We start from the raw sequence: 19,629 nt of genomic DNA on the forward strand, positions 1-19,629 counted from the left end.
ACCCCTATGTGATAAGGGTTGTCCACCCCAAACATTTTTTTATTTTTTGGATATATATTTTTTGCTTATAATGAGGTATTATGTGGTTGAATGAGGTTATTTTTCTACACTAGAATTTCCCTAGAAATGTTATTTAAGGCAACACAACGTTTGCCGGGTCAGCTAGTTGTTGTATAATACTAAATAAAACGGACCTTTAATTACAAAGACAAATGTCGTTTAAACCAAATAGCCTTTCACCCTCGATATAATGACAATATGTGATGTACATTATGCGTGCATGTGTGGGCGTGCGCGTGCGGTAGCGTGCACGTGTGCGCACTTTTGAATACAAGTAGTGTTCAGTGGATCGACGGCGCGGCGACGCGGCGACAGTCGACTCCGAGGCTCTACCGTGCTCACGGGCATCTCGACACTTAAATACATGTAAAGTATTACAGTATCGAGTATTACGAGAGCGACAATAAACTTCACCACGAATTAAAAACTTATTTTCCTCTACAGACACGATTCCCGTTTAGGTATTACAGCAACAGTAATGAGTGTTAAGAGTTATTATGCACCTTGCTGTAAAGGATTTGGGTTTAGTTTTGTTCGTGCATATTTCGGTTAGTAACAGAAGATATGAAGCAGTTGGTCTCGTGTGGTGGGTCATGTTTGCCTTAGATCGCTTGTACTGTGTATTTTTTTCCAACCTTTTTCGGTGTTTGGTACGCATTACATTAATGTCCCTCAAGGAGCCTGGCGGGGAATGTTTGCTGTTATTTTTATGTACTTATTACACATATTGTTATGTTAATGATGCAAGCAGGTTTTCGTTACCAGGTGAATGGTTTTTATTTATTGCTATTTAACTGTCCACAAATTGTTCAGGTGTCAACTTTCTGTAATGGAATATGTATGTACTCGTCCAGTTTGCTATTTTTGTTTGTATGAAGTATTGCGTGAAAAATGTAATAATTCAGTTATTATTTACGCTATGAATGTCTAGGCAATGTACTGCATCTCTTTATATTCCTTTAAAATGCGAAATGCGAGAGCTTTGAATAATTCTAGTTTAATATTTGTTTTGGACACAATTAGTGTGAGAAAAGATCATTGTTCCCACAATATCAACAATAAATCTGAACGACCAAATTATGATCTTTGTTTTATATTGTTATCATAATAACAACAAATTGACCGCAGCAAAGACGAGTAATAAACGTAGGTATATAGTTAAGAGTAAATATAGTTACTGATCAATTTTTCAATTGTTATTTTTTTTTTATTGCTTAGGTCGAGCTCACAGGCCACCCGGTGTTAAGTAGTTACTGGAGCCCATAGACATCTACTACGTAAATGCGCCACCCACCTTGAGATATAAGTTCTAAGGTCTCAACTTCTCAAGTATTGTTAGTTACAACGGCTGCCCTACCCTTCAAACCGAAACGCATTACTGGTTCACGGCAGAAATAGGCGGGGCGGTGGTACCTACCCGCGCGGACTCACAAGAGGTCCTACCATCAGTAATTCCGCAAATAAAATTTTTGTGGGTTTGATTTTTATTCCACGATGTTATTCCTTCACCGTGGAAGTCATTCGTGAACATTTGTTACCATTGTTACTGAAATGTTTTGAAGCAATTATTGCAATATAGAAGGTAGAAAAATAGTTTTCTTAATAGATGAAAAATATACATATTAACCGGTCATCGTTCTCGTCGAACCCGTCGCGTCGCTTGAGACGAAGGGCTCGGCGAGTAAATCAACCCACAGACGCAGCCCACTGAGTTTCTCGCCGGATCTTCTCAGTGGGTCGCGTTTCCGATCCAGTGCGGTGGTTCGTGTTAGCAACATCGTCAGGTTTGAACCCCGTGAGCTCACCTACTGGCCCGGTGACGCTGATATGGTCTCTCTAGACCATCAGTTTAGGTAGGAAAAAAAACAATTGTTTTTATTTTGAAATTAAACAACAAATAGGACAACAATATGTTCAACGATTTATCATTTATTAGAAAAACAATATAAACCTCACTACACAAGTGCAGTTTCAATATTACATTACGGACAAACATTTAAATCAGTTTTAAGGTATGAACAATAATGATCAACTAATTAGAAACAACAACAAAAAAGTATGAAAAACAATATATTTTATAATATATATAATTTTCATAATATTTTTAATTTTTAATAAATAAAAATAGTATTGTTATTTACGAAATAGCTAAGTACTACCCACAGACTACCAATAGTTATAATTAATACATATATAGTGGCGTATCCCTTATTTTCAATAACAGCACTGCAACGACGTGGCATTGATTCAATCAATTTCATACATTTTCTAGGGGGATTGAATTCCATGGTTTAACAAATGCTTCGTAAAGTTCGTTTTGACTGATGTTACGTTTGTTTGAGATTTTGTATTTAACAATATACCAGAGATTTTCTATCGGGTTTAAATCCGGACAAACAACAAGCAACACCGAGAGCGGGATCTTTCGAGAGGTTCTTCCAAACAATTTAGCTTCCACTAATGTTCGGCGTATCAGTCTTGACAAGATGTTTCTCGGGTCATCAGGCGAAAAAACTTCATTTTTAATCTGGTTGGAGCCTTTAATTGGGTATTTTTTAGCAACGCGAACGATTAGCGTATCTTCTCTGGGAGAGGGTTTTCTTGGCCGAGCCTTTCTAAGAACATTATCAACAGTCCTATGTGTTTTGTAATGATTAATTGCATTAAAACTTTCTTAACAGAAGAATTTACATGCTCAGCTATTCTTCTGTACGCCCACTTATATTCTTTAAGTAAATTAACATTTACTTGTCTAGTTGACGCGTCATAACTTTTATTTTTGCCCAATTTGAACAAAATAAAATTCAGATTCAATTTTGAATTGCCGCCAAAAAAGAAATCCAAGAAAGAAATGTTATTCTCCAATTTAAAAAAAAGAACGAGCTATGGATGCTTTTTAAAATGATTCTAATTAGGCGTCCAAGCGGACACTAATCTATACTAATATTATAAAGCTGAAGAGTTTGTTTGAACGCACTAATCTCAGGAACTACGGGTCCGATTTGAAAAAATGTTTCAGTGTTAGATAGCTCATTTATTGAGGAAGGCTATAGGCTATATTGTAACATCACGGTAAGACCAATACAAGTGGAGCACCAATAAAAAATGTTTCAAAATAGGGGTTTAAATGGCTCCTTAATATTATATAAATCAAAAATATTTTCACTTTCTACGTAAATGAAGTGGGGGTAAAATTTAGCGTTATGTCAAAGTATAATTCCACGCTAACGGGGTCGCGTGCGGGAGGTAGAAAATAAACTCCTACATGGGTAAGACTCATTTTGTAATTAAAAGTAACATATGTATATGTGAGTATACATATAATGAGTTTTTTATTTGAGTGGCTATATTGTTGCATGATTATTAATTATTGAATGTGTATATTTTTTACGCGGCACGCAGTGATTCAAAATGTCATATAATATTGCTTCATGGGAAAATACACAAAATTTTATCGATGATAGCTTGTTTTGTATTTTTTATCTAAATATCCCCTATTCTATTCCATTTATATTTTTTACGTGTTCTATACGTAAATTATATTAATAGCTCTTTTATGCGGCTGCGCTTACGTTGATGTAAAGAAAACATCCCTCCTGTGGTTTTATTTCTGGATAACAACATGTGTGTACGAAATTGCACGATGATCGGTTCTGTTGTAGTAGGATACTCGTACTAGTGAAAAAGTAAAACCCTCGCGATTATAATAATATGGATTGTAATACTATGTCAATCATTTCGATTAGCGCTGATAATTGTTCATGCTTCAATATCTTGTTGCCCTTGTTGCTATGTAATAATCAACTGAGGTGGTCGAATGCCCGCGGTCCTGGAGACGGAAGCCGCCACGCGTCTCCGGCTGACTCACCTGGTGACGTCACACACAATCAACTCTGCCTACAGACTGCATTATCAGTTTGATGTCGACGTGCACAGTACAGTTTTAGGAGTCTTCCGTCCATTGATATAGTCCGGTGGCGGCGGTGGGCGCTCGTATTGTGTGGAAATTATTCGTCGGCTCCTGTAGTCCTGCTGTTAGTTGTAAGCTGTCTACATACAATATGACGGCTCCCTATATCTTTCGCTATAAATGTGTGTCTTTCATTTCTTCAAGCTTCGTTTAAAGTTCACACACCCGTAGGTACTTTAGATTAAACTTTTATCTTCGTTTGTAAGTTCTCTCGTACCTACTGCTTCCAATCTGCAGCATTGCCCGCGTGGACTATACAGCCATCACGTGGGCGGAGACCCGTGCCCAATAATAGGATGAAAGTTGACCCATATTTTTTCCTAGGGTGCAAACTATTTTTAATCTGAATTTTGTCGAATGAATAATATTTAGTAATATTTTTTTATTGCTCTTGTACATAACTTATTTAATCTAATCTAATCTGAACTAATCTATGTAACTTATACCATCAGACAGTATAACAGTAAACTCAAAAAATTTCAAGTCGTAGCGACGTAAATGATAGAGCTCCGGTGTATTGGTATCGAGCGATGCAGCTGTGTCGCGAACAAACAGAAGATTACTCTCAAATTCTCTGGTTTTGTTCTGTTGCTCTTTATTGTTTGTACCTGTATTTTTATTAGTTATTTTCGATGTACAAACACCGGACTACTGTTGTAATACTTAATGTATTGATTATGTACATTTAAAATTATTTTGTGAGAATAATTAGTTTACAATTAATGAATAGTTCGGTGTCTGCGTCGAGGTCGATTCGGTACTCGTGTGATACTATATAGTACGTACATACTTATATGTTTGTGTAGGTATGCTTACGATATATTTTATTTTATTCTAATCAAATATCTTGGTAGGTTCTTTATCACAAATTGCATTTACGTCATTTGTCATTGATTACTTATCAGTAGGGTAATGTAAGAGCCATTTTGTAGCGACAGCGATGTCTTCGGACAGTTTGATTTGGACCAGTGTTAATGATTGAACTAAACTGGTGGGCTGCCAATGCAAGGAGGCATGTGGTGCGACTCAGACCGCCCCGCCCCCCCGTACACACCACCGGCCCCTGGGAATTTATGTTGTGATCTCTATGGACCTGATAGTCACTTAGCAACAGATGAGCAATGAGAATGCACACCTATTTAAAGAAAAAAATCTCCTTTTGTAGTAACCTTTCGTTTATTTGCATAATATTAAAAAAAAACAAAGTAATATGTTAGGAGTTGGAGCGTGGAGAGCTATGGACAGACTTCGATGTCAGGGACGGCTCGAGATTCTGAGGCGCTTCATCTCATATCTTCGTCTTGTGCTAATCGCATCGACTCTGTGGAATACCTACCTACTAAGAACGACGGAAATCCCCGAGTAATAATAAACTGACCCCGAGGCTTTTCTTGTTCGCCTTTGAGATATATTTATGTTATTGGTAGTAGTAATAAAAATGACGCAATCACTTACACGAAGCGATACTCCCTCCAGTACATACCCGCCGAACCAACGAGCCTACGTTTGATAACACACTTAATTAGCGGTATTAGCGAGCTGTTTGAAGTTTTATGACATTAAATTCAGGATTACGAGTATAAGTAGTGTATAGTGTACACGATGTAGATCGAGGCTCGTACAGACTAGTGCAGACTAGTGCAGGGCACAGAGCAGAGAGCGAGGTCGTCGCTCCGCCTCCCTCGACTACTTGTTATTGTTTCTTACAATATCGGGTGACGTCAAACGTGCGACTGCGATGAATCTTTCATCATCATTTGCATTCACTATTATATGTACATACGTACGCAGGCACGTACTCGGCTTACTGCCGACAACCTACAGCTCGTTATGAAGTTATTGACATGGGGGAGATAATAACGTATCATACGAGTTGTCCACCTGATATACATTAACTTAACAAACACACTATCACTCAGGTCCCATTTATACCTATGCCCGTGTAGTAGAATCAATAATTATTTAGTTCATTACAAAAGTTAGACCGGATAGCTTATTTTTGTTCAATATAATTCAATGTCTTTAATTCAAAACTAGCTGACCCGGTAGACTTCGTGGTGCCTCAATCGATAAATAAAAGTCCTAAACTTTTGTATAAAATAAACTTAAAACAAACAAACGGAATCCGTCTGACGGGGGTCACATCAAAGGAAAAACAAAATTGTTATTTTTATTTAATTCCGAGCATTTTCATATTTATCTACATTTTAAACTTTCTCTGGACTTCCACAATTAATTCAAGACCAAAATTAGTCAAATCGATCCAGCCGTTCTCGAGTTTTAGCGAGACTAACGAACAGAAATTCATTTTATATATAGATTTTTTTTATTGCTAGGTGGGTGGACGAGCTCACAGCCCACCTGGTGTTAAGTGGTTACTGGAGCCCATAGACATTTTACGACGTAAATGCGCCACCCACCTTGAGATAAGTTCTAAGATCTCAGTATAGTTACAACGGCTGCCCCATCCTTCAAACCGAAACGGATTACTACTTCACGGCAGAAATAGGCAGGGTGGCGGTACCCACCCGCGCGGACTTACAAGAGGTCCTACCACCGATAGATAGATAGATATAGACAAATGAATTTCCCTCTTCCGGTATTGGAGATCGCTAAGATCTGTGGCGGCCATATACAACAAGTCTTTGATGTGTAAACTTCTTATCTGCTAAGATTTTTAGATATGTATCAGTGCCAAGCTAGAGTATTTACTTAAAAGGGTTTAACCACCTCATAGTAGAAGCGAATTGTTTGGTGGAGCTTTCTGGAATCCAGTGGGTGGAAGATAACAATTAGAGACGAGGAAATCAGAGACATCATTGAATGTAAACGAGGTGACCTAAGACTCGATTCCAGAGATTGGGTCCGCAACAAGGAATGGAAGGTTACCGCGTATTAAAAATAACATGTCCCGCCGCGCGAACAAGATTTCCGAGAGTCCACATGACTACCTAGTCTGTGGTAAAGAGCACGGAAAAATGGATAGCTCGTCTCACAAAACAATATATTTTTGAGATCCTTCAAGCGCTGAAATATGCAAGCAAACTAGCGAGAGTGCCTCGTAGCGCGACCAGTCTACTAATGATTTTAGTTAAAACTGTCAAATCATTGTGACTGTACAAATACACACTGCGCGCCGCGGCGCCGGCAACAAAGAACGGCAACTTCGAATACGATCCGCCGACTGTGGAACATCTCGAGAATGAGAATCGTAAACAAATGACGTAAGCCGTAGGACAAGGAATGAGTGTCTATTGATAGGAAAGCGGCGACTAGCGGCGACTAGCGGCGACTAGCGGCGACTAGCGGCGACTAGCGGCCGGAAGTCACTTCCACTTCACGAATAGGATACAATACAATGCGGAGATGCGACAGCAGAGCATCGACGCGAGTGACGCGGCGCCGCGGCCTCACGTCACCGCTACACAAATAAACGTGACGCACCCGACACTGCTTACTTAATCCATTTATTTTTGTACTATTTACTATACCTATTGTATTAACAATCGTCGAAATACTACTGTTATTGTGGTCTTTGTCGAGTCGCCGGTGAGCCACAGCTTCCCTCACTTGTCTCCTTCATTGCACTGTAAGTTAGTTTACATTCCGACGGTGGCATCCGTAATGTTTTTATATATGTCGGAGAAGTTACATTATTAACACCATCGTCGAAGCAAGAAGAAAAATAAGAAGACATTTAGTGAATACATCAATGAGAACAAATACGTATTCCTTGTTGTCACGTTTTCCACTGAGCTTATCTATCGCACCGTGGGCACCGTGGCTTTTGAAATTGGATGCAGTCCTGCTTGCACTTTGCCAGAACTTGACTAGACTTTATACGTGATACAATTATACAAAAACTTACGAACTTAGCGACACACATACCTTCGAACCAGTAATAGTTCTAAAGCTTCTCAACTGCTCTCTCCCGACCCAGGTGCACGATAGAATCTGGTATGCTGTGAACAGTTGACCATCTTATACTCACATCTGTGCAATGTCGTCCGTCAACTCACTCACATTGACGCGTGTAGTAGGAAAACAGAATAATGTAGGCTGCGACGACTGGGTCGCCGGTAGACCCCGTTGAGCACTGTGCACTTTTACAATCAAAATTAAATATCTTAGCTCGCGTTAATACAATAAGTATTATAGTTTAACTCTGACGTAAATCCAGCTCCGTGCTATCGGGTTCCGGTGTATGTCAGTGTGCCACCAGCACTTGGACTCGGAATTAAAAACTCACGAGTCCCCAAGACAATTTCCCTTGTTCTTTTCAAACAACACAGTTGTTCACATGTATCCTCTTGCTAACAATATTGTGTAAATTCTAAATTAATATTCAAATAAAACATTCTTCGTCATCTTCATTTCAATTTGATTTCAATTCGAATTAACACATCTTTCAGTTTTACCCACACTTCATTTGTAGTACACAATCTACACCATTAACATAACTAAAGTAATCTTTCCGTTATATGTTATTGCGAGGAAAGATAAATAAGCCCAGTTATGTATGTGTATATGTTATATACATTATTCTTTTCTTTTCATACGATATAGGGTGTTGCTTTTTGCATAATAAATAGCGCAGATATTTGGATACTATTTCTAAAAGCGATTAGTTTTTTACACTTACTGTCGTGATAATTACATTCATAAATTAGTATAAATGAGTCGTCTATTATCAAAGGTGGCAATCTGTGCATTTGGACAAAAAAAAATTATTGATATGTCAATACAGATTGATTTGAATATAATCGTCTCCTTCAAAGAATACGGTTCAAAACCTGCATTAAATAAAGGTTAATAGTTAACCTGTTATTTATCTAAGATGTCGTTCCGAAGAGTTTTGTGACTGCCAATGGAATACAAAGTCAATAATTCGTTTTTCTGATTTACCAATCATTGTCCAAAAGTCAGATTGCCGGCTTTGATAATAGTCGACTCAAATACAGTTGTGTCATAATTGAGGCCGTCAGCGCAAAAGTGGCCTAAGCATAATATCATAGTTAGTAAGGAGATAATGAAGTTTGAATTTACTTTAACACTGCTTCGTAAGCAGTAATAATACTCGCAAAAATAATGTTTACAACTGTTGTCTATGGATAAAACTGGGAATAGGCCAGTTTCCCATCAAAATTTATTGTCTATATCTATACTAATATTATAAAGAGGAAAGATTTGTTTGTTTGTTTGTTTGTTTCGAATAGGCTCCGAAGCTACTGGACCGATTTGAAAAATTCTTTTTCCATTAGAAGCCGACATTGTCCACGATGAACATAGGCTACTTTTTTAATTTTTTTTTAATTTTTTTTTTGTTTTTTTCATGTGTGTTTTAATGTTTCCGAAGCGAAGCGAGGGCGGGTCGCTAGTTTTACATAAATTGCAATATAAAAGCGCGAGTATGAAAAATTCTGGGTTAGGCCAATTTTGCGCTGACAGCTTCAATTACAAAATTGAAATAAGTCCTTTTCAGAGTACCATTCAAGCGTGTTCCACTGGAATAATTTGCGAATTTCCACTAACAATGTGTGTGATTTTAGCTTCTTTAATGGCGAGTGCTATTGCTCAGCGATACTTGTAAAACATTTCTTTTTTCCCTACTTATTCGCTAGCAGCTTAACGGGCTATTCCGGCTTCGCGCGGACGGGTAGGTGAGCTCACGGGCTCAAACTGAGAGAATTAACTTACAATAATTTACGCTCATGAACTTTAGGTGCTTTTTCTTTAATACTGAAAAATATTAATAAAAAATACAATTCTAGTAAGTGTTAGATTTTTGAAAACTAACACAGTCACTTTCTTAGCCAGTTAGTTATAAACTGCTTTTTTTTAAATAATCAAATTTAAGTATAACGAAACATGGCAAATTGAACAAAAGTTTTTATGGTCATACCAGATACTGAAGTACTGTCATTGTTAGTGGCAAGCGTGGCGGTCGAATATAAATATAACATGGTCTAAAAATGCGCAATTTGATCGAAATACAAGAATGTTGATTAACTTTGGAACTCGAGGGAGTCGAAGGCGGGAAATAAACATTTTTTTTAAGCTAAAGTTTGTTCGATGTATAGAGCGGAGTAATTACGTAGCAGCCCGAACGTTCAATAATTCACCGAGTAGCTTTAGCAGGGCTTGCGAGTTATTCTGGGGCTCCGCACCTAGTGTACCGCGGTCCGCGCCGGCGTCGGCTTACTGTCGAGACACAAGTTCACGAAGAACGCCGCCGAAAGTTCGGCTCAACACGCTCGTCGCACGTCGCACGTCGCGCTCCCTTTGAGCAAGTATTTCAGCCAAAACGCATTGAATGTACTTTGCATAGCAAGCCACACATCTCGCGACTCTCGCGGCGTATGCTTCTCAGGTGTGGAAGCAAGCGAAGAGCGGCAACGTCGTTTTCTTGCCTGTACGCCAAACAGACAATGTCCCTCTATAGTAGCTAATATTGTAATAAAAAATTTTTTTATGCGCAATTCAATAGGTCACAACCGCACACCACTAGGGCCGACACCAACTAACGACAACGCCACGTAATGTTCCGTCGCGTTCTGCGCGTTTGGTTTGTCATACCAACGGAATATTACGACCTCTAAACTTTGGTAGATGTGTCGACTGACCGAACAGTCGCTAGGTAAGTAAAAGCTGACTGGCTCCGCCGTGCTTCTGCAGGGTTAGCGGGTACTTACCGGTGAGGTTTGAAAGGTGGGTCTATATGTCTGGCATCTATGTCCATGAACGACGGAAACCTCTTACGATTAGGTGGACCAGATGCTCATGTTGACTCCCCGCATAGCAATGACACCCCGTGTAGGACGGTTTGATTAAATAAATATTGCCAATGGTGAGTGGCCACCGTCGCTCATTCGTCAGCAATGTCAGGGACGCAGCTACGGCGCCGCCTGTCACTAACCAATATAGCTAGAGACTGACATGATTGCTGATGTCTATGAGCAGCATTGTTCACTCTCCGCCACAACCACCAATAGCCAATAGCCTACAACCACGAACGAGCACACAACTTATTAGAAAATAACAACTTATATTATTTAAATTGTTACGTGCTGGGGCTGGGGATAAATAAATATTCCGCCAAAGTACAATTTAAAACTGTATTTGCACTTACAACACTCACAGAACACTTTAAAATTCTTAATTCACTTCTTCCGCTTCGCTGCAGTTTGCGGTTTCGCTTCGAGTAGATCCGATTACTAACTGATTGCGTGCCTCTACAACGCTTTTATAGTCGATAAGACATCCCTAGAATCGTCGAGAACATTCCTCACAAGTCAAGTACTTTCGATGTGTGTTTCCGCTATCTGACAATAGATGGCGTTATACTTTAGATAATTCTAGATGTCACTAGATCCTTCGATATTTGTTCGGCTATTCGGCGATAGATGGCGTTACTCTTACCGGCGTAACAATATTATATATTGAGGAGCACATGATCACAACACAGTTGTATGGTCGTGGTATATATAGACTGATACAAACATCGAGTATTTTGTGTCCTACATTAAAGTGGATTTATTGAATGAAATACACTTATCAAAGGATAGAGTGGAGGTTGTAAAGATCTGCAGTACCAAGACGGCCAATTAAAGTAGGTCGCTGCAGAGCGCGGCCGGCTCACTCTCGCCCTGAACTTCTGTTTAGTCTACCAGCTCTCTCTCACGCCTCACACTCGTTAGGGACTCTATATAATGACATCACACGCACGGCACGAACGGTGTAATAACTAATTTGTAATGTCAAGATTAAAGAACTAGTTACAACAAAACTGTGTTAAATTTATTACATTTTAAATGAATTTCTGTAGCGACGAACAAGGATCGAGGAACTAGTGAGAACGACGCGAGCTGTCTGCCAAATCGTGCTGAGTCACATCGAGCAGTGACCGACTGTCAGTCACTTGAGGGTACATAGTTGTTGGAGCAATAACTATGAACATTGCTTGTGGAGGTTGATATCGTGTGCTGTTCAAGTATACTTGTTCATAGGGACAGGCTGCGTCGTGACCTTGTCGAGACAACGACCCGCACCCCCGGCCCACACACCCGACGCGACGCGTCTAACGACTTCACCACCTCTCACATCTATTTCTGTTATAATATAAGGACACGATACACAGAGCAGTGATATCTGTTCAAGTGACAATTATTGTTTGTACAGATATAAGTGCAGTTGTGATGCTTTTGTAAAACTGAAATTTTCAGGGAGTTCTCCTTCAACGACGAAGAAACTGCATCATGCGGAACTGAACGTCTTGTCTGTAACTGATGTGAAGCAATTAGCAAGCCTTCGCAGCGTCACCGTTAGACGGCGGCCGTTTGGTTGCAATTGAGGCTTCGACCTCACGTCTCAAGACCATTCAAGCATTCAGATATAAATCACAATGAATCTTTTGTAAAAACGTGATGATTGACATTGTTCTCGTAGATCGGTACGTTATTAGACCCGACGAAAAGGGGACTTCAATCCAGGCCGGGTGATACGTGGCAATGATTGTTCTTGAAAATGGACTCTGAACGTTTTCTGAAGTATTAGGGATCTGAAACATTTTCCCAGAGCAGTGGCCGTGTAACGTCCGGCACGGGACACAAGTAGCCGCGAGACCAAGACGGTTGATAATCCATCCGAATGATCCTGCACAATGTATGCAGTTCAATGAAAGTAGCCAGGCTTCATAAGTCAAGCCGCTGTAGCTACATAGATACATAGATATATACGAGCGTGTAGGTTTGTGTGTCCAGTGTCCGCCCGGACACGACACGCATGGGCGTGAGACATGAGTGTCTATTATGTTCTCTCCCAGTACTAGTCTCCAAATTCGTTGATTCACATTTAAAGGGTAAGAGGTGAAGGACGCTTCCAGTTTCGCCAGCGATCGATACCTTGTCTACGGCCCGCCAACGCTACTGTGAACTCTATTCGCTTAAGGCTTCGATCTAGTTTACTGTCAGACAGTGTCCGTGAACCTGTTGGTTCCGAGTGCGTTGAGTTTTGTGTACGGAACGACATTGTCCATGTTCAGCTACTTGTTGTCGATCAGAAGCCGCGTACTTTCTAGAAACTTTTGAACGCCGTAGCTTCTTGTTGGTATTGTTTGTCGCTCAAATGTTTCTTTGACTTTCATCAAATACTCGTTAAATACAGAGGTTTACTTTTACATTTTTATTTATTTTATTTTATTTATTTATTTCATTTACTTCAGATTTTGCATCCATATTTCATTCATTAACATTTCATACAGTATACCCTGTTTTTTCCAACTCCTAAAACCGTCACTAGAGAGCGCTGTAATACGCAAATCTGTTGTCATGATACCCTTGTCATAAGTGACACTGAATCCGTAGATTATTGATTTTTTACTTTAATATACAAGTTTTTCTAATCCAAGTTTATTTTAATAATCATCCCTCGGAAAGTCGAACATGGTCCAATACGAGCCGGATAAGAAAACAACTAATGATAAACAACAATTTTAAGTGCAAAAGAACGTTACAAACCGTAATGAACACAAAACTATTTCGTTGCTAAGTACTAGTGAATGTGAAGAATGGGCCCGGAAAGTTATATTAAATTACAAACCGATGTTCAAAATAAGATATTTAAGGCACAGGTTAATTTCAAAAAGTCACCTGCGTCTAGAATAACAAGGGAATATATCGAAACGAGATTGCAATTATCGGAACAACATTGGTTAAAGTTTGAAGAAAATCACCAGAATGTTATATTGGGATGCGAAAGTAACGATTATAGCTATTAAACAAAAGGTACAATAACAAACGTTACATCGCGAACTGCATTCTGGCCAGGCTGGTTGGGCAAAAGGGCTTTATCTTCAGAGTCATCCAACGGTGTCAAACAAATATTCGATACGACAAATGATTGCTTGCACGCTTTATCTAACCTTGGTATACCTGTATCGACATGGGACATCTTGATTATATATCTCATCACAATAAAATTGGATAATGAATCCCAGAAACAATGGGAACAAAAACTAAGCGAACAGGCTGATCGATTGCCTACACTAAGCGAGTTCCAATCATTCCTGGAATCAAGATATCGAGCACTCGAGTTTTTAGAACCAAACCAAAGAAGAGAGTCTAGAGGCAAAGATGCAGTGGATAAACCGAAGGTGTTCAGCGTGACGACGTCTGTATCCTGCCCATTCTGTTCGGAAGATCACTTGCTTTATCAATGCAAGAAATTTGTACAAGAAGCAATCGAGAATCGCCGGGAGTTCATCCAGAAGAGAAAACTGTGTTTCAATTGCTTCGGAGCTAACCATTCGGTAACACAGTGCAAACGACGCACGGCTTGTCGGCGCTGTGGCCGACGTCATCACTCGCTGCTGCACTAGGAAGGCGGCACACACAATCCGGCCCTGGCGGGCCCTAGTCAGCCCGCTAATCAACAGCGGGAGCCAGCACAAGAACCGCAGGCGGCGGATCACGTGGAGCGTGTTGTCAGCCATTTTTCTAACAGTGAAATGAGATCAAGTAGTCAAGTAATGTTAGCTACCGCATTAGTTAATGTATCCAGCAAGGGTATGTATCACACACTTAGGACATTGTTGGATCAGGGCTCTCAAGCCTCGTTTATTAGTGAACACGCAGTTCAACTTTTGCAGCTTTGAAGGTTGCCAGTTCGAAGTACCATATCTGGTTTAGGAGGAGAAAAATCTAGTATTTCAGTAAAACATATGGTTCAATATAAAGTACAGTCCACATATAACTCTTTTAGCTATCCCGTTCAAGCCTATGTTTTAAACTGCCTAACATCCACTCTTCCTTCACAGCAAATTCAATTACAGGATTGGCCGGAATTGTTGCAATTGCAGATGGCTGATCCAGGATATGGTACACCAAGCAATATAGATCTTCTACTGGGCGTTGATGTGTATGGTCAGGTTTTGTCAGAAGGCATATTGAGAAATCCATCTGGAATCTTGACAGCTCAAAATACACAGCTGGGATGGATCCTGTCGGGACGAGTTTAAGTTAGTGGTGATACTCCTTACATTATTAGCGCACACACCCATGACAACTCAATCAATGATTTGCTGCGTCAGTTCTGGGAGATTGAAACTGACTAGCATCATCCACTTTTATCCAAGGAAGAAGAATCCTGTGAAAGATACTTTGAATCCACTACAACTAGGGACAGTTTGGGTCGTTATGTTGTAGGTCTTCCTTTTCGCGACAACAATCCACTTGCTCAAGAAGAAACTTGAAAATAATCCAGTCTTGAAGCAAGAATAATCCAAGGTAATAAATGTAGCCACCTGGCTATGAATCATATAGAAGTAATTAATGACAAACAAGAAGCTGCTAAGCCAGGATGCGTTTATCTACCTCATCATGCAGTTGGTTGTTCGCGAGGACAAAAGTACAACGAAGGTCGGCGTTGTTTTCGACGCTTCGTGTAAGTGTACCAGCGGCAAGTCATTGAACAATGATTTATTGGTAGGTCCAAGGCTTCAACCAGAGTTACGACACATAATTATGAAATGGCGTACTTATCCTATATGTTTCGCAGCAGACATAGTTAAGATGTATCGAATGGTCAAGGTCGTACCAGAGCATACTGACTTCCAGATAATGTCACAAGGGTACTATCAAATGTAAGAAATCTAAAATTGTAAGACCAGTCTCCAAACTTTGCATTTTGCCTATCGCTTTTTAACATTACTTACCTGAATAACTGTAGATATTTTATGCAATGTATGTAACTTAAATGTATCTTTGGATGCATCAGCTATTAAGTATTTTGTTATTGTTTAGTTGTAAGTAAGTACGAACTGCTTAAAAGCAACCCTTGACTGAACTTTGTCGTTATTATGGTTTCTTTAATGTGTAAGTTTATATTTAGTTCATGTTGAGCAGTTCTTTATTGATTACTATTAGGTTAAAATGTTACGGTTTCATGGAGATGTTAATTGTACATGTAAAATTTGATGGCCTCATTGTTGGCTATGAACTTTTGTAGTTCATGGTGGGCGGAATGTTCACCCTGTTTTTTCCAACTCCTAAAACCGTCACTAGAGAGCGCTGTAATACGCAAATCTGTTGTCATGATACCCTTGTCATAAGTGACACTGAATCCGTAGATTATTGATTTTTTACTTTAATATACAAGTTTTTCTAATCCAAGTTTATTTTAATAATCATCCCTCGGAAAGTCGAACAATTAAATAAAAACAATAACTACAATCTCGGAATAGAACAAAAGCAAAAATAATAATAATATAACAAAAAATCAAATAATAATAACAAAATAAATACTGAAAATTAACGTCAAAACTACCTTAACCTAAAGGCTGGTGTGGATCCAGAGTGCTCAACATGCACATGTGTCCAGTGTTGCATTATTGGGCAGTCCAGATCCATCCGTGAAGGTGAACAGCCGTAGGTAGCGGTTGCGACTGACCCGCACGCGGCGAATCAGGGAAGCAATTCGTTTGCGAATGATTGCTGCGAAGCTATCTATTCGCGCATCCGCAGGCATCCCCGACGCACCGCAGTGACGCGGCAGCCACATCAGCGCTCTGAAAGCGTTATTATACTGGATACGCAGGGTGTTGCAGGATGTTGCAGGATTTTTTGGTATACTTAACCCATAGGCTGCACGTGTAGAAAGACTGGCAGTATGCTCTGAAAAGAGTGGCTTTCACCTCTGCAGTACACCGCGCGAACCTACGGGCCAGCATATTACCCCTGATTGACAAAGCCCTGCGCTCCCTGTCCATATATTTGTGGTCTCATTTTATAAGTAATATGTAGTAGTAGTATAAAATATAGTATATATAGTATATAAAAACTTGTAGTTCTTACAAGTTTTTATATACTACATATTTTGTGGAAGATTCCCGAAAATGAAAATTGATGATAATGTTGACTTATACCTAAATGCTATTTAATATTTTCTATTCGCTGTTTTAAATGTTTCCAACAGTTATTATTTTTTAATTGTTAAAGATCACACTCAAGTAAGACATATCCATGTAGGGCGTGAGTGTCGCGACGCGGCAACGACTCCGCCACATAAAGTCCACGTATTCATATTTCTTAACGATTTTTTAATAAATAACGTTATTTGCATTCATTGAATACTAGTGATGTTTGCCATTTGAGAATCAGGTTGATTATGTTTGTAGCGAAGCAAGTGCAATATACCAAGGAGCTGGATGTAGAATGTAAACAGCAGCACAGTATCGACGGCAGCGCGGCGGCTCGCGGTGCTACAACTTTAGTTCCATTGTTGCGTTTGTTGTTAAAACTGAAGCTCGCCAGTACTCAGTAGAAACAATATACTAAACATACAAGGACTAAGGCTATTTTGTCTCTGCCTATTTTAACAAAAAGAAATGACCTGTCTTGGAACCTTTGGAAGTTGCATACTACAAAAACCAAAGTACATTCAAATCGATAAGTTCCTAGAGATGTGTGCCTTCGTCATCATTACCTATTATTTAAAAATAAATTAACCAACCCAATTTAATTTAATACCAGCAGTATCCATAAAGCTAATGTGAATTTCAGAATTACTATTAATAATTAAACTGGAAACAGTAGATTCTTTTCTGTTTCTCTTTTTTTCTGGAACCAATCTTAATCTGACCTCATGCACTTGCACGACAGCCTCCCTCGGCATCCCTCGGGAACGGTTCCGCCGATCTGCCGGGTTTCTTATACGTTGTATTGCTAGTTGTTGTTTAGTCACAGCGGACCGTGACCGACTCTCACTACTAAATAAATAACTATACTCGTGATTAGATTAAGAAAAAAGTTATCGTGGTGATTTACTTGTCGTGTGTTGTGCATCCTGTGTGTGTGTGTGTGCTGTGGGACTTACATATACAGTAGGTACGTTCCTGCCGGTGCACCGCGTATACGAGAGCGCACGTTTGCAGGTACTGTTGAAACCCTGGGCGAGCTGTGTCCTATCCAAACATTGATGGCCATATTCCGCACACTTGTTGATAAACCATATCTGTTGTGGAAAATGAGACAAACATAATCGACTAGTCACTGATATTGCTTAATAAATATTGATTTATTCCTCATCTAAGTATGGCGTGCCAAGTTTCCTTTTCTCGAGAAAAGTTCGCTACACAATGAATAATATTATTATGAATGTGAAGTCGACCGACTTTCTCATTGATGCACATCATGTGAGCAGGTACACACAAACGACACTGAAGATGACTCAAAATTAGAAGTAACATTAATACAATAGTACATAATATGTCGAAGTCGATATAGACAGCACGCGGTCCGGGAGTGAGTCCTCGTTGTTGTGGGCACGTGACCACCGCACCGCACAGCACGGCTACTAGGTCAAGGTGGCTATAATTAGGAACGCATCGTCACTCGCCCACCGCCGCACCGCCGCGCCGCCGCGCCGCCGCGCCGGTGCGTCCGTCTCGCGCCGCTGTCACGTCGTCTCTGTATCTCGACTGTTGCACCAATGTACGAGTGTGTCTATGAACCTTATAATTCTGACTGCGTTATATGAGAAGAAAGAATTTCTGTGTTTTGTACCTATACTCTGCGGAGAGTGCATCGAATAATAATAATTGTTCGCGATCGACCTCACCCTCACCCGTGGCGCGGGCAGAGTTCATCCACCCTGTAGGTCGTGTACAAACTCGAAACTCTACGTGCATGCACATTGTGCTTTAGCACCACATACTTGAGTAGATGCCTTGGATTGCCCGGCCTTGGGATTAATCTACGGTATTTCCCGAGTGCTGAGATGTGGTTTATCTCAAAGCAAGAAAAAAAGTCATTTACAAAAATGTACACCTATAGATTTGGATAAGACACAATTGTGATTAGCGTATTTCAGATTAAAATAATAGATGTACTTAAACCAAATTCATCGGTTTTTGTTCTGTCTATTGTTTCAACTATCTGCAAAGTATATTGATTTGCTAAACACTTTTTTATAGAGAGATTATATATTAGAGATCAGTGCACATGTAATATTGTTTCGGTGCGATAGCAAGAACCGAAGACTTAAAAATAAAACAACATTTTCACACAAAATTAAGTTTTATTAGTAAAGCGGATGTAGTTGCAAGTCGTCTAGTATCCAGCTCTCTAGAAGGAAGTTCCTCGATGTGAACACAATTAGATTGCTTTGAATGTGAAGTAAGGGTGGCGTACCCTCCACCTACCAGCCGCGGTGTGCTACATAAAGGGCGACCATCGATCGCCTTGCAGTTTCATAACCGGCCGCGCAACCACACAATTGTACACGGAACATATTTAATGGTGCTTTAACGTATTGTAACGTATTGTATTGATTGAGGTCGATGGTCATTAACCAGTTCAGGGAAAATGTTGATGCATACTAGGTGAATAGTAACTACACTACTTCTATTTAAATTCATCGTGAAATGTGTTCATTGGTATAAAAACTCGATTTTAGAGATATTCCTAGTGTTCATTACTTTTGTTCTCCCAGCGTCGTGTCAGTGTCGATCTGAACAAAACGGGCACTTTCACTGACGTTACGATGTCGACTTATTTCAAATACATTTTCTCTTTTTTGGATAATTATTGACATTTAATGTTGTA

The 19,629-nt window shown here is 39.7% G+C and overlaps 1 protein-coding gene and 1 long non-coding RNA gene across 2 annotated transcripts in view; one reads left to right on the forward strand and one right to left on the reverse strand.

Moving 5' to 3' along the window:
- The window catches only part of FoxK (forkhead box K), a 41,601-nt gene that overhangs the window by 12,863 nt on the left and 9,109 nt on the right, over nucleotides 1–19,629 (forward strand). The window lies entirely within an intron of this gene.
- LOC149501053 (uncharacterized) lies at nucleotides 5,188–18,530 on the reverse strand. The gene is made up of 3 exons (XR_016324496.1): nucleotides 18,287–18,530; nucleotides 17,900–18,037; nucleotides 5,188–16,592 (listed from the first exon to the last, which is right to left on the reverse strand). It is a non-coding gene; the product is annotated as an uncharacterized LOC149501053 (long non-coding RNA).

Source organism: Bombyx mandarina, chromosome 17 (genome assembly GCF_030267445.1).
Source record: "Bombyx mandarina strain Sakado chromosome 17, ASM3026744v2".
NCBI classification, from domain to species: Eukaryota; Metazoa; Arthropoda; class Insecta; order Lepidoptera; family Bombycidae; genus Bombyx; species Bombyx mandarina.